The sequence below is a fragment of the Tamandua tetradactyla genome, chromosome 25, assembly GCF_023851605.1.
Source record: "Tamandua tetradactyla isolate mTamTet1 chromosome 25, mTamTet1.pri, whole genome shotgun sequence".
Lineage (NCBI taxonomy): Eukaryota > Metazoa > Chordata > Mammalia > Pilosa > Myrmecophagidae > Tamandua > Tamandua tetradactyla.
The window spans coordinates 17,567,642-17,581,927 of record NC_135351.1 but is presented as its reverse complement, the minus strand read 5'-3'; the positions used below and the strand labels follow the sequence as shown (position 1 = coordinate 17,581,927).

At 43.1% G+C, this 14,286-nt stretch overlaps 1 long non-coding RNA gene across 2 annotated transcripts in view; it reads right to left on the bottom strand.

The window, feature by feature from the left end:
- LOC143669025 (uncharacterized) overlaps positions 1-8,364 on the bottom strand; it is a 33,419-nt gene extending 25,055 nt beyond the window's left edge. For both annotated transcript variants that reach the window (XR_013168653.1, XR_013168654.1), the window contains exon 1: positions 8,265-8,364. This is a non-coding gene — a long non-coding RNA (uncharacterized LOC143669025). The remainder of the gene's footprint in view (positions 1-8,264) is intronic.
- Positions 8,365-14,286: the final 5,922 nt, after the last annotated feature.

Genomic DNA, 14,286 nt, shown 5'->3' with positions numbered 1-14,286 from the left:
CTTAGAACATATCACACAGCATTGACATCACCAGTTCACCCGTCTGCTCCTCCCCAGCAGTTTGTAAATTTTCAGAGGACCATGACCACGTCTTGCACCTCGCTGTATGCCCAGAATCTGTGCACAATGCCTTGCACAGAAGTGGACATGCAATGAGCATGTGTTCAACAGAATAGATAAGGGAAGAACAGCAGGACAACTATCTGGAAACATGGAAAGGTGCTTAGTTTTGAGGGACTTTTTGTACAGTGCTAAGAAGTTTGGACTTTCTTCTGTGGATCAGAAGTTCTCAAAACTTTTGTTCTCAGGACTCTTTATATGGATACAATTAAAAATTCTTGGGTACCTCAAAGATTTTTGTGGAGTAGGTCATATCTATTTATATTTACCATATTAAAAATTAAAATAGGGGTGTCCAAAATGTTATTGCAGAGCATGACAACAGAGAGTACGTACTTCTTGTTGTGTTACCACATAGGTTCAGGAAATTATGGGATTTCATAATAATGATTTATTGGACAATAATGAGGTTACAAAAGCTATAGCATGTAGAACTGAAGATCACTAGGCAGGGTACAGAAACACTGAGAACACACTGAGTTAATTCTCAATGTGTACATATATATGCTATACTATCTTAGAAAAGTCTAGAAAGCATGAGAATACATAAGCACACATTCTATTAGCTATCAGAGCAATGATGAAATCACATGTCTGAAGCCTCTGGAAAACCCCACTGCACATTAATGAAAGAATGAAAATGTGAAAGTTGAATAAGATCTTAGTATTATTAGGAAAATAGTTTTGATTTCACCCTCTGCATGAAACTCAGGGATTCATAGGAGATTCCAGGCCACACTAAAATTGCTGTTCAGAGAGGTTAAGTAACTTGCTATAGGTCACACAGTCACTAATATAAAAGCTAGGATTTGAAACAAGGCAATAATGATGCCTGTTGAAAGTTTTTAAAATATGGGTCAGCAGAGAAATTCATTCATTCATTCATATAACGTAAGCCCTGCATGCTCTCTATGTGCCAGGTTCTTTTCTAGGTTTGGGGGAGGTAGAGGTAAACATGACAGAATTGCCCCTGTCCTCATGGAATTTACATTAATCAAGAAGTAAGAGCAGCATAGAAAGAGGCAAGATAAAACAAAACAAAAACCAACAAATAGATGTGTGAGTTACGTACAGAAAATAGCAGTCCCCACATCTCATGAGGGATTGAACTAGGACACGAACTTGCATACTCTGATTCCAGATCTAGCGCCTTTTCTTCTATGTCGTGCTGCCTCAGATAGCCAGGGAGCGAACGCTCCGAGATTCTGAGCTGCTTCCAGTGGGATCTGTGATGGGCAAGAGGATGAGGCAGAAGCGTCCGACTGTGATAGAGAGAAGCTGGCCATGGAAGGGAAGCTCAAGTCACAGTGGCAGTGTGGTCCTGTGGGGCATGGAGGGAGCCTGCCAAGGCTAATCCCTCCATGCTTTGTGGAGCAATTGTCTTTGTCTTTGGACAGGTGTGCCGATGGTGGCTCCTGGGCAGGAGCTGATGCCTATATGTTAGCAGGGCTTTTTGTCAGCAGTGTCAGATGTGTTAACCCTTTCCTCCCTGCAGAGCTCCATTGTCCTTCCCACCCTGTATACATACACACAGGGACCTGTGAGCCGTTCCACTTCCCACCTCCCAGCTCAGGAAAGGGGCTGCAATGTCTGCTGTTCACTGAGCCCAAGGGTTTAGCAGCAGGACTAGAGCCAGGGGAGGGGCGGGGAAGAGGTAGCACAGGTGGGAAGACCAGTGGCTTCTTATCATGGACACGAGGGCATCAGGATGTAGGTGGTACCTTAAGGCTGAGGGAGTGTCTAGTGTGGGAAGGTCAAGATAAGATGCCTCCAAGCACACATGTGCACGCATGGGCAAGGGAGACAAGCCAGTGAAGGAGAGTGAGAAGCAGTCGGCAGAAAAGCGGAGGGAAAACCAGGGTCAGGTCCTCAGAGAGTTCAGAGGATGAGGATTTATGAGATGGAGCCTCCGGCTTATGAAAGCAATTTTCTATTCTAGGGGAGCTGGATTCGCATAGAAGAGGAGCTGGACCAGAGGAGGCAAAGTGGAAAGAATAAGAGTAGACATTTAAAAGAAATCTTAAGGTAAAAGGAATGAGCAAAATCAAATGGTCGTTTGAGAGAGTCAGGATTATGGAAAGGGTTTGTTCTCGTTATTTAACAGTTTATTATTAAGGCTGAGGAAAGAATTAAATGTGTTGTGTTCTGAGGAAAGGAGCCAGAGGGGAGGGAGAAATTGAAAACAGAAAGGAAGAGGGAATAATTGATGAAAGAAAAATCTAGTAGAAGAGGCAGGTGGCATGAGATAAAGAACATAGAATTAGGGTTTAGCTTTTGACAGGCAGAAAAACAGCACTTCCACTGGGCTGAGACAGAGGTGCATGTGGAGACAGATTGACTTGTAGGGATGAGGGGTTGGGGACGCCTCAGACAGGAAGCTGACGGAGCTCTGGACTCTATTTTGTGAGGGTAATGGAAAGGAAGGTCAAGGGAAGTTCCATTCCCGCCAGAACTGCAAATTAGCACAAACCGCTGCCTGCCTCCTCCAATATCAGTCTGGGAGAAACAGAGAGACAGACAAATAGAAGGAAATAATGAAAATAAAATGCATACTGGAAAGATACATTTTAAATCTTTTATTTGGAATTTTAATTAAAAGTTCCAAATAAAACTCATGGGTCAGAAAATGAATCATGACGAAAATTTTAAACATGGTTAGAACTGTGTCAAAAGGAAAACACCAAATATTAGATCCTGTGTGATACAGTGCCAGTGGTGTCACAGTAGAGTCACAGCATTAAATTCTTCCACTGGAAAAGAAGAGAGACTGAAAATAAATGCCCCAAGTGTCTAACTCAAAAAGTTAGAAAAAGAACAAAGAATAAACCCAAAGAAGAAGGAATATAGTTATAAAAATAAGGCTAGAGATCAATGAAATAGAAAACATAATTCAATAGAAAAGAGCAACAAAGTCTAACATCGGTTCTTTAAAAAGACAGCCAAATAAGCAAAGCTCTGGCGAGACTTATCAAGAGAAAGAGAGAGAAGGCACAAATAATAATACCATAATGAAAAAAACACAAAATGACAGATTCTAACAAGTTAAGAGGCGAACATTATCAACAGGTTTGGGGCAACACATTGAAAATGTAGACAACGTGGACTAAACAATATATTTTTTAGGAATGCAAGATCTGTGGGATAAAAACTATACTTTTAGAGGGTGCAAAGGTAGTTCAGTGGTAGAATTCTCGCCTGCAGTGCAGGAGACCTGAGTTTGATTCCTGGTCCATGCACTTCCCAAAAACAAACAAACAAAACTTCAACAGATGGTGCTGCAATAACAGGATACTCACATGGAAAAATAACGAAATGTGGTTCTGCCATATAGCATACAAAAACCAACCAACCAAACAAGCTATACTTTTAATAAGTAAGGCAATGATACAAGATTGCTCACTCCCAGGGAAAGAAGTCTTATAGGTGTCAGGTTGGGAGAGGAGGACAAAAGTAAATGGAAATTGTTGTCAATGTTTTAGTTTTATGTTGGATGATAGATTCAAGGGAGTTTATTTATGTTATAATTAGTTATTTAATTAATATTTTTAAAGAGGGCCATGCATGGGTCAATGATGGGAGTGTTTCAAGACAAGACTACAAGGCATCCAATTCTGCACACTCAATGTTTAAAAAAAGAAACTTAGAGAAAGAAAATGAGAGCATTTCCATCAGCCCCTGTGGTATGGGGCTGTAAGGCTAAAGAGAGGGAATTAGAATAAGAAGAAAAATAAGGTATGGGGTAAACCCGGAGATGAAAATGAATGTGTATTCATTGACAGCTCTGGGGCAGGCATCACGGAATGTTTTGCGGTTGTAGGAAGGTGCTGTGCTGGAGGCATGTGGAACTTCTGGACTCTGCTGAGATGAGCAAGCTGTCAGGACCCCACCATGCCTCTCTGGAAAGGTACTAAGTGGAGCTGCCCAGAGGCAGCAACACTGTATCTAGTGCATAAACAAGACTTTTCTTTTCTTTTTAAAAATATTTTTATTGAGAAATATTCACACATGTACCATCCAACTATATTATGCAATCAGTGGCTCACAATATCATCACATAGTTGTGTATTCTTCACCATGGTCATTTTTAGAACATTTGTATCACTCCAGAAAAAGAAAAAAAATAAAAGAATTCATACATCCCATACCCCTTACCCTTTCCTCTCATTAACCCACAGTATTTCAATCTACCCAATTTTTATCCTTTATCTCCTCCTATTATTTATATATTTTTATCTTTATTTATTTATTTTTTATTCATCTGTCCATGCCCTGGATAAAAGGAGCATCAGACAAGATTTTCACAATCACACAGACAGACTGTAAAAGCTATATAGTTATACAGACTTCCTAGAGACTTCTAGATACAGTTCAACAGTACTTTCCTCCAGCCACTCCAATACACCATAAACTTAAAAGGGATATCTATATAATGTGTAAGAATAACCTCCAGGATAAATTCTCGACTCTGAAATCTCTCCACCACTGAAACTTTATTTTGTCTCATTTCTCTCTTTCCCCTTTTGGTCAAGAAGGCTTTCTCAATCCCATGATGCCGGGTCCTGGCTCATCCCAGGAGATCTGTCCCATGTTGCCAGGGAGGTTTACACCCCTGGGAGTCGTGTCCCATGTGGGGGGACAGCAGTGAGTTCACCTGTTGAGTTGGCTTAGAAAAAGAAGCCACATTTGAGCAATAAAAGAGGTTCTCTGAGGGTGACTCTTAGGCATAATTATAAGTAGGCTTAGCTTCTCCTTTGCAGGAATAAGTTCATTGGGGTGAGTCCCAAGATTGAGGGCTCAGCCTATTGAATTTTAAACGGGCTCTTTCTGTTGAAACCAACCACCATATGATGGAGGCTTCCCCAGCATGGCCTGCCGACACCGGGGTCCTGGACTTCTAGTCCCCTAAACCATGAGTCAATAAATTCCTGTTGTTTAAGCCAAACGCTCTGCAGTGTTTGTCATAGCAGCCTGACAAACCAAGACCCTGCCATAGATGAAGCGTTTCAAATATTTCATAAAATAATCTGAGACCCCCCCCAAACATTTTACAAGTGTTTTTTTTTTCTCCATGGATTAGCTATTTATAAATTATTCCTGGCCACTTAATAAAACAAACATGAACAAACCATAATTTGATTAACTTATTCTAATTACCATAGCTAATGGAAAATAACAATATTTAAAACGTTCCCTATTCCAGATCTTATGACTTAAGTCTGGCCTTTCCCCTAGAAGGAGGTTATTTTTTTCCCCTTACTTTCAACTTTTAATCTCAAATGTGTGTTTTCCAGGTAAGAGAATGAGACTGATGTTTGCTGAGCAACTACTATACCAGATCATTTTGTCAAGTCCATTACGTGTGTACCACATGATCTTTACACGTGTCACTTTATTTAATGTCCTCCTTCTCCCCACGGGGGGTTCGATGGCATCTGTGAGACTTGCATAGTCAGAGAAGGGAACCATCTCCTCTGCCAGGAGTGTGCTCCAGTCATCAGGGCTTTATGGCTCCAAAGAGTTTCTTTAGCAGGCAAAGGGCTGGATTCCAAACAGGGCTGGACCTGGATGAACTTCGTGGGTCTTAAGGACTGGGCGTGCGGGAGATGAGACAGAGAATCCCGGCCTAGCGATTCCTCGCAGACTTCTCCTCCCCCTCCCTGCAGAGTTGTCTGGTTTGGAAAGCTCCGCACCCATCAAGGACCTCTAACTTCAGAAGGCGTCCTCTTAGCTCTCTGTGTCCCATGGTTGTCAAAATCCTGAGGCGTGCGTTTAGCCTTAATCACAGTTCTCCTCAGCAGCACTTACAAATGCAGTTGATGAATTTAACAAGAAACACATGTTTTCATTTAAATTACAATTAGCAATTAGGAAGTTGAGTGTGCCCTAGATAGTATATATAATTGTTGTCGAGTTTGTGCCATAGTGGTTGCCGTTCTCCTTTTATGTTTTGCTTTATGATTTTTACAATAAATTTATGCAGAAACTGTGAGTAACCCAAGTTACATAAAGCTGCTGGGTTGGAGTTATTTGGCTTCTAGAAAGAAAAGGTTGCTAGTCTAGGCCCACTGCAGTCTCATTGCCTCGTGTGATTATATTGATTTTAGGGAATGTCGAAATGAAGACATTTTACTTGCTCTCTTACCAATTTGAACGGGATAATTTGTGGGTGAGGGCTCAGTGTAAATTACAGACTTCTGCGCGGCGACATAATGACTCTATCAACCTACTGCTTGGTAATAGTTCCCAAAAATTCAGAAAGGGGAGAAGCAAGCTGTCTTCTCTTTCAGGGCCTCTGAAATGTTACTTCTGCTTCTCCATGTTTTTTTTTTTTCTTTTAAAGCCACCAAGATAAAGTGCCAATCCATAATATTTAGGGACAGGTCGGGTGCATTACAGATGGTGGGAAACCCGGCTAACGGAATTGCCAGGGGAGAATCCACCGAGCTGGATATCCACGGCCTCGGCACAACCACATTTTATCCAGAACCGGTTTCTATAGCAAAGCAAGTTGGCAGTCGTAATGAAGCTATCTAATGAGAAAGTAATTCCTGATGAGAACACTGCCTCCCCCCATGAAATAAAATAAAGTAAAAGGAGGGAGATATGATTTATGGTGAAATTACCACTGGGACTGAGTGCATTATGGACCGTGCCAAGACAAGTACCTGTAGGAAGCTGAATATATAACTTGTTGGTATAGTCTAAGGAACTACAGCCATTTCTAAATTTTAGAAAAACCAGGCACAGAGGTGAGGGGCGATTGCTTTTCCGGGATACAGTAAGGAATCTGAGATTTTGGGCAGCATTTGCTGGCCAAAGGGTAGAATTTCGCATACAACTGGTAGATGCCAGAGAGAACTCATTTCTGGATTTCTTTAAAGGGTGAGGCAACTCATACAGGCTGAGGGCAATGGAATAATTTCTGGTTTCTTCCAAACAACAGTTATTTCCATTAACTCTTACAGCTCCATAGCCCCTGTCATTAAAAATGATTCAAACTGTGAATCCTTCTTCATTTCCCAGAGTTTAATTAGTGTTTCCAGGTCAAAATACTAGGATTAAAAACAATTTTTTTTTTACCTTATCTATTGTTGCAGAAAAAAAAAAAGGCTAATCCGGCACTATTGTTGTAGAAGCGCCCTGCTCATGTCAAGTAAAACTTCCTGAGAAGACAGAAAGCCAGGCTCTCTTTCCATGCTGTTTTTCATCTCATGGAATTGTTTGTCTGGGGCATCAGAGACAGGGAGTAAATTTTCCTCGACACACTGACAGCCCTCGCGGAGCATCTGCATAACGACGGAATTTATTTTGTTCATTATGACTGCCGCATAGCGCAGCGCTTTATTTCACTCCCACAGACTATTCCTGTTTTCATAAATTATCCAGCATGCTCCTTGAGTAAATGACCGACAGCCTTTGGAAAACTGGCAAATAATCTCCGAGTTGTCTCTGCTTCTTCATTTTTGGTTATTTCTATGTCATAAAAGTTATGACATATCAGGCAGAAGGATCAAGAAGTCCTCTAATAAATACTCTACACCAAGCTGGGGACAAATCTAATAGCAGGGCCACGGAGGCCTCAGAGGAGACAAAATGCCTCCCCAGCCTCGAGAACTCAAAGGTGGGTGCTCCTTTCCGTGGGACCAGCATTCATTTCTGTGCCAAGCCCTTTGCTTCATGAATAGTGAGGGAAACCTCATTTTGCTCACTTGATAAACTGTCCACCAACCCTGTGTGATCTCTGTTCTCTTAACAATGGATCTCCTCTTTGATTTCTCAAAAAACATAACGTATAAATAGAAGCATTCCATAAGGGCAAAACCAAACAAGGACCATGAATGTTCCTGAACAAAGCAGGGCCTGTCCAGGAGCTCAGTCAGAGGTTCAACCCAGGCCCTGCAGGTAAATTTCTCTTTCTTAAGATTTAACACAGAACCACAGGCCTAGAACCAGGGTTGTAATTCCAAACTATTGACCTAAAGTTCAGGTTACATGCTGCAGGGTTCCCCAGCATTTTTTTACTCTGAAATATTTAGAGTCCCCGAGGGAGGGAAAGTTTGAGGGAGAGGGAACTGGACTTCAGGAACTGGAGAGAGGGGAGATGAGAAATATGGCCCAGGGGAACAGGCTCATCTCTTACTTACCTGTGTTGAGACTGGGGGAAATAATTGTCTCTCTGACCAGGTATGAGCAGAGCAAGAACTCAGGCTGACCGCTGGAAATATTCATGCTCTTCTGTCATAAAAAAGCTCATTTTATTACAAAAGATTCCAGATTTCTGGATTGTCTGTTCCTATGGTCTCAGCGTTCCAGAATGGGGTAGAAATGGACCCAAAGGGAAGGCAGGGAGTAGAGGGGCTTGGTGTTTTGGTCTACGAAGATCATCATTTCCATTGCTGTTTATCTATTGCACCACGTTGCTACTTCACCCCAGTTGGGCAATGCTGTAAAGCCACAAGGACCTTCTCGGAGGTTCTCCTGGGCACCCACTTCCCAGGCATTCCCTTGAAGCACAGCCCCAGTCGCTGCCACCTTTGGCATGACTTTGCCCCTTGCCTTCTGCCCCCCATTCTCTTCCCTGCCTGGGATATTCATCTTTAGGGTCAGTCCTATCTGCCTGCTCAACACAAAGCTTAATGCCCCCAGCTGAGCCTTGACTTGCCAAGCCAAAGACCTGGCATCAGTCATCTTTAGAAATAGTCCCGGGAATACATGAAAAGCTATTAAGTTTCTCTTGGGGCAAGGAAATCCAGAGCTCAAGATCCCAAAGATTAATAAAGATTCACAAAGGTGGGTGGGAGGGTAGGTGTGGGGGAGGGGGAAACAACAGTATATTCCATTCTGAGACTATGAAAGTAGAGACTAATGAATAATAATTATCATTATTTCTCAAGCTCATCTTACATTTTCCATTGTCAAATGCTATCCTTGATGCTTTTATATGTTTTTCATTTACTCCTCATACTTTTCGTGAGGCAGAAGCATTTCCTTCATTTTATAGAAAAAGCTAGGAGGGAAGTTTCCTCTTTTCATTCCAGGCACCCTGCTGGGTTCTTTCGATACCATTTCACTAAATATTTGCAGCCTAAGTGATATGTCCAATTATATCCACTTTACAGATAAGGAAATTGAGGCAGAAGTCCTATGTGGGAAAAACACATCAAATTCGCCAATAGCAATTTGGTAAACACAGGGTGAAGAGCTCTTAAACACTGGGTTTAGAGACCAAGACCTCACTGGGAGATCAGCTGTAATTCCAGGTATCCTGGATGTTCCACTCCGCCCCTGGGTACTCTTCCAGAAGTTTCTGTGAATCACTGTCTCTGATGACCCTCTAATGTAACCAAAATAACCTAAGGGGGTTACATAGAGGTAAGGAAATGGAGTAAGAGGGAAAGAGGATTAACTTACATATAACTCAGAGACACTGCACTTATTAAGTAGCTACATCTAGAAGGCAAATGAATATTAAATGATGAATTTTAATTGTAGTTCACTTTCTTCTGCTGGATGGTTCTCTCCCTTTGGTGCAGCAGCGATAATGGTATATAAAAAAAAAGGGACCGCATAATCTCTATTCATCATGGCGGAATGTTCGTGGGTGTCCACACGTTGTGCAGACTGATGTATTCATCACACACGCATGTGGCTGGGGCCCCTGGGAGCCTGGGTGCCAAGCCACAAGTTTGGAAATAATAAGTATTTAGGAATTCCTTTCCCAGAGCACCAACCCAGGAGGCTGACTGAACAGGGCAGGTCCCACCCAGCGATCGCCTCCTCTCCCCCATGTCAGGCCCTAGGGGAAACACTGCGCCATTTGTTTCCTGAAATCACAGCATGAACTTCTCCAGCACGGGCAGGAAAAGGTTTCCTCACGGCCGGCCCCATCTCCCTCCACCCCATCCCCTACTCCGATTAATACCAAGGGTTTCAGTGATCCTGGAAACCTGAGCTCTGCTGTGTTATTGGAATCCTGTCTCAGGAAAACTCAATCTCCCAAGCAAAGCCCCAAATCCTATGGAGTTGTTTTTTTTCTGTTGTTCTCCAGAAGCCACTGGGGTGTGGCTGTTACCTGAGATGCTGCTCAGGAGGGGGTTTGTTTCCTCCCGGTGCAGCCTCCTCTAGTTGTGAGTGACCCCAGGCTGCCTGGAGGTGAGGAAGTGAGGGGAACTTGAGATTTCCCTTTGGGTGCCTGGAGCGGTGAATATCAGAGGATCTGCTTCTCCCAGCCAGAGAGTGTGGCAGCGCTGGGGATGCGTCTTTGTGAAATGAGACTTTTCTCTTTCAGTCTTCTCTTCCTATCCTTAGGAAAAATTCCTTCAGGAAAAGATCAGATATTTCATACATTGTTTAGACAAAGAATCAAGAACTAAGCATAAGACATATGAACTGAAAGAAACTACTGAACCCAAAAGCAGAACGAATTACACTCTTTTGTCAAATATGGAACATAACCCCAGTAAAAATCCACAATAGGTTCGCATAAACAGGCCCAACTCAGCTACTGGGCAAACAAAAAATTCTTGGTTTTCCAAATAACTGATATTAACTTTGATTTCAAGCCCCATCGTCATGGGTAGATCCGGAAGAATGGAAGGTTGCCAGTTAAAGGAATAGCAGTGTTCTCCTATTAACCCCAGACCCCCCCAGGAACTTTCCAGTCTCATCTGGTTCAATGAGTCATATTTCTGGTGATTATGCAGTCAATCCAAAAGTACATCCTCACCTGTGGCAGTCAGCCTTCAATATGGAGCTGGGGGTCCTTGCCTCTGCATCTGTGCCTGCAGAGCTCCCTTCCACATTCCCCCAGGATTGGTCTGTATGACCCACAGAATATGACAGGAGGTGCAGCGTGTGACTTTGATGCTAAGTCATTTAAAACATCACTGCTTCCATCTTGCACTTCGGGTCATTTGCTTTGGGAGAAGCCAGGTGCTACAGAGTAGAGACACTCAAGCAGTCCAAGAACCTGAGGCCTCCTGTTAACAGCTGGCACCAGTTCACTGGAGATACAAATGAGCCACCTTCCATGTCGTTCCTCCAGCCCCAGTCCGACCTCATTTCAGCTGCAACCCCATGAGAGACCCTGAGCCAGAATCCTCCAGCTAAACCATTCCCAAATTCCTGACCCACTGAAACTGTGTGAGATGATAAATATCTATAATTGTTTTAAGCCACTAAATATTGGGGTAATTTGTTACACAGCAATAGTTGACCAATACATGAGGTGGGCTGTTCCTACCCTTCCCACAGTGGTATCTGGTGAATAGGCCATGGGCTTATGTGACCTCAGTGGTGAAGGGGGTCCTGGATCTTGCGGTATCCTTGGGGTATTTCCTGGTCTCTTCGGTGATTCAGGTGGGGATGGGTTACTGGTTGGAGCTGCCTCTGGGCTGGTTTCTGCTGATGAGGTCTCTGGCAGTGAGTGTTGTGTTCTGTTCTCTTAGCTCAGGCAGGGCCACCACTTCTCTCAGACTGGCTCAGCCTCATTTAGCTCCTGCCACACTTCAGATCCCTCTTTGGGAACAGATTGCCACTCCTGTCACTCTCCAGCCTGGAAGGTCTGACCTGCTGCCTTGAAGGGCTACTGGTCACTTCTCTGTGGTTACAGTGTCCTTCTTGGCAGCATGTCAGTCAGCTCCTGTGGCTACCTTTCTCATTCACCACAGGCTTGCAGAAACTTCTGGAACTCTCCATGACACATGAGGCTCAAGAGTGAGGCTTTCACTCTAATAGCACCACATCATCTCTTCTACTTTGTTCAGCATCTTCAAGTTGCCACAGGCCCATTCCATGGGAGTCCAAAAGAGAGAGCTGGAAACTACACCCATCTGCTCTGTCTGGGCTTCCTCCACCAGCTCCAAGTGGCTGAAGATCAGCAAGCACACTTACCCCTGACCATTTGCTTCAGTACCTCTTCCCCTCTTCCTACACTGTTCCTGGGAAGATTGGATAAGATTTCCACTTCTCTTGCTTGGAACTTCTTCTCTGCCAGACCCACCTTCTCCCCTAGGGCAGAAAGCCTCAGGCCTGGCAACTGCAGGCAGGAGGTCCTCTCAATACCAAGGAAGAAAACTTGAATCTGTTTACCAGACTCTGGGATCTGGGAGCCTCAGGGTGAAGAGGAATTAGGCTACAGGAAATGAAAATATATGGATTTAATATGTTCAAATTATTATCTTCGCTATTCATTAATTTTGATTGGACCATGAAATAAAACCCATTTTCCCCATTAATAAACAAACTTTATATTGCACACGTGCACACACGCACACACGCACACACTTACACACAGACAAGAAACTGGTTCAAACTGGAACTACACCTTGATTTTTTCCTTAAAAACATTTTTCCCTCCAAAGAAATCTAACATATCAAAATGACCTCCAAACTGAACCTGAACTTCACTGTGATTAATTCAGTTCAAAACCCTGTGTCTGGAGTCAGACTGGTATGGGAAATAGGCAGAGTCAAGATGTGTTGGCTACCTTTAGTAAAGTTACCTCTGCTATTGTGTTTCCCCTGACATGTTCTAAAATATTTGATCATGGCCACCTTTTTTTTTTTTTTAGGAATTGTTCTTATTAACTACTTGGCGCCAGTGTTTGGTTTCATGGCACACACTTTAGGAAATGCTATCCCAGAGACTTTCCTGCTTGCAGGACTGGCCAGAAATAAAAGTTTTTCTACCTTTTGAACAAACTGTGCCTACATCAAGTTCTTGTTCACGTATTCTTCTAGAGCAGGGGATGCCAATCAACAGACTAGAGGGTAAAACCAGCCCTGAGAAGTGTTTTGTTTAAGTTGGTGTGCCGGTTTGAAACTTCATATACCCCAGAAAAGCCATGTTCTTTAATCCTCATTCAATATTGCTGGGTGGGATCTTGTTTATTGTTTCCATGGAGATGTGAACCACCCATATGTGGGTGGTAACTTTTGATGAGGTGGTTTCCATGGAGATGTGTCCCCGCCTATTCAAGGTGGGGTTGCTTACTGGAGCCCTTAAAGAGGGAACCGTTTTGGAAAAAGCTTTAGTGCTGAAAGAGCCCACACAGCCAGAGATCTTTGGAGATGTAGAAGGAAGACACCCCTGGGGAGGCCTGATAAAATGAGGAGAGAAAGCTAGCAGATGTTGCCACATGCCTTTACAGCTGAGAGAGGTGTCCAGAAACCACGGACCCCAGCAGACGCCAGCCATGTGCCTTCCCAGCTGACAGAAGTGTTCCAGATGGTATCAGCCTTTCTTGAGTGAAGACAACCCCATGGTGCCTTAATTTGGACATGTTCACAGCCTTAGAACTATATACTTGCAACTCAATACATTTCTTTTTTTAAAATCTCTTCTGTTCCTGATACAATTGCACTCTGTAGGCTTTAGCAAACTAAAACATTTGGGCACGTTGATTTTAGTTTTTGTTTTTGTTGGGTTTCTTTGTTTGCTTATTTTTGTTTTTCTGCATTTGAGGATGTTTAGATAGTACAAGTACTCTTGCTACTTCCCTTAAGAGACTTTTAGATGCAGTCAATAAAGTGTGATGGGGACCATGAGAAAGTCTATGCGGCCTGATAGGGTAGCAGCAAAGGAAGTGAAGTTATTTTTATCTGAAAGGAAAGAATTCCCTATGATATGATGCTTATGCTTGAACTGAATGTGAGAAGAGGAGGCAGGCTTTGCCAGAAACAAGTCTGATGGACATTTCAGGAGAGGGCAGCATTAGGGAATTCAAATGAAAACAAATGTAAAGAAAGAGGAATTTCATTTTGAGAAATGGGTGTGTGGAGGGGGAAGAGTCAGCAGAGTTAAAGGTTTCAGGAAGGGAAATTATAAAAATGGGTACTAAAACTTCCATTGTATTTACAATATAGAGTCGCCGATAACCTTTGTCTGAGCAGAGCAGATTCAGTGGAGAGTTGGGAATGGACTCAGAGGGTGGAATGCTGTGGTTGAAGAATAGGAGGTGAAATATAGTCAGTTTTTCTATGAACTTGAGTACGAAGGGAAGGAGAGATAAAGACTATAGTTAAAGGAAAATGTACTGTTTTCTTTAAACGCGAGTCTTGAGCAGATGTGTAGGCTGCGGAGAAGGATCCAGTGGAGAGGGGGAGGCACTTTTCGGGGGGGAAAATGGGGTCAGGGCCTGAAGCAAAGCTCAGCAGCCCAACTAG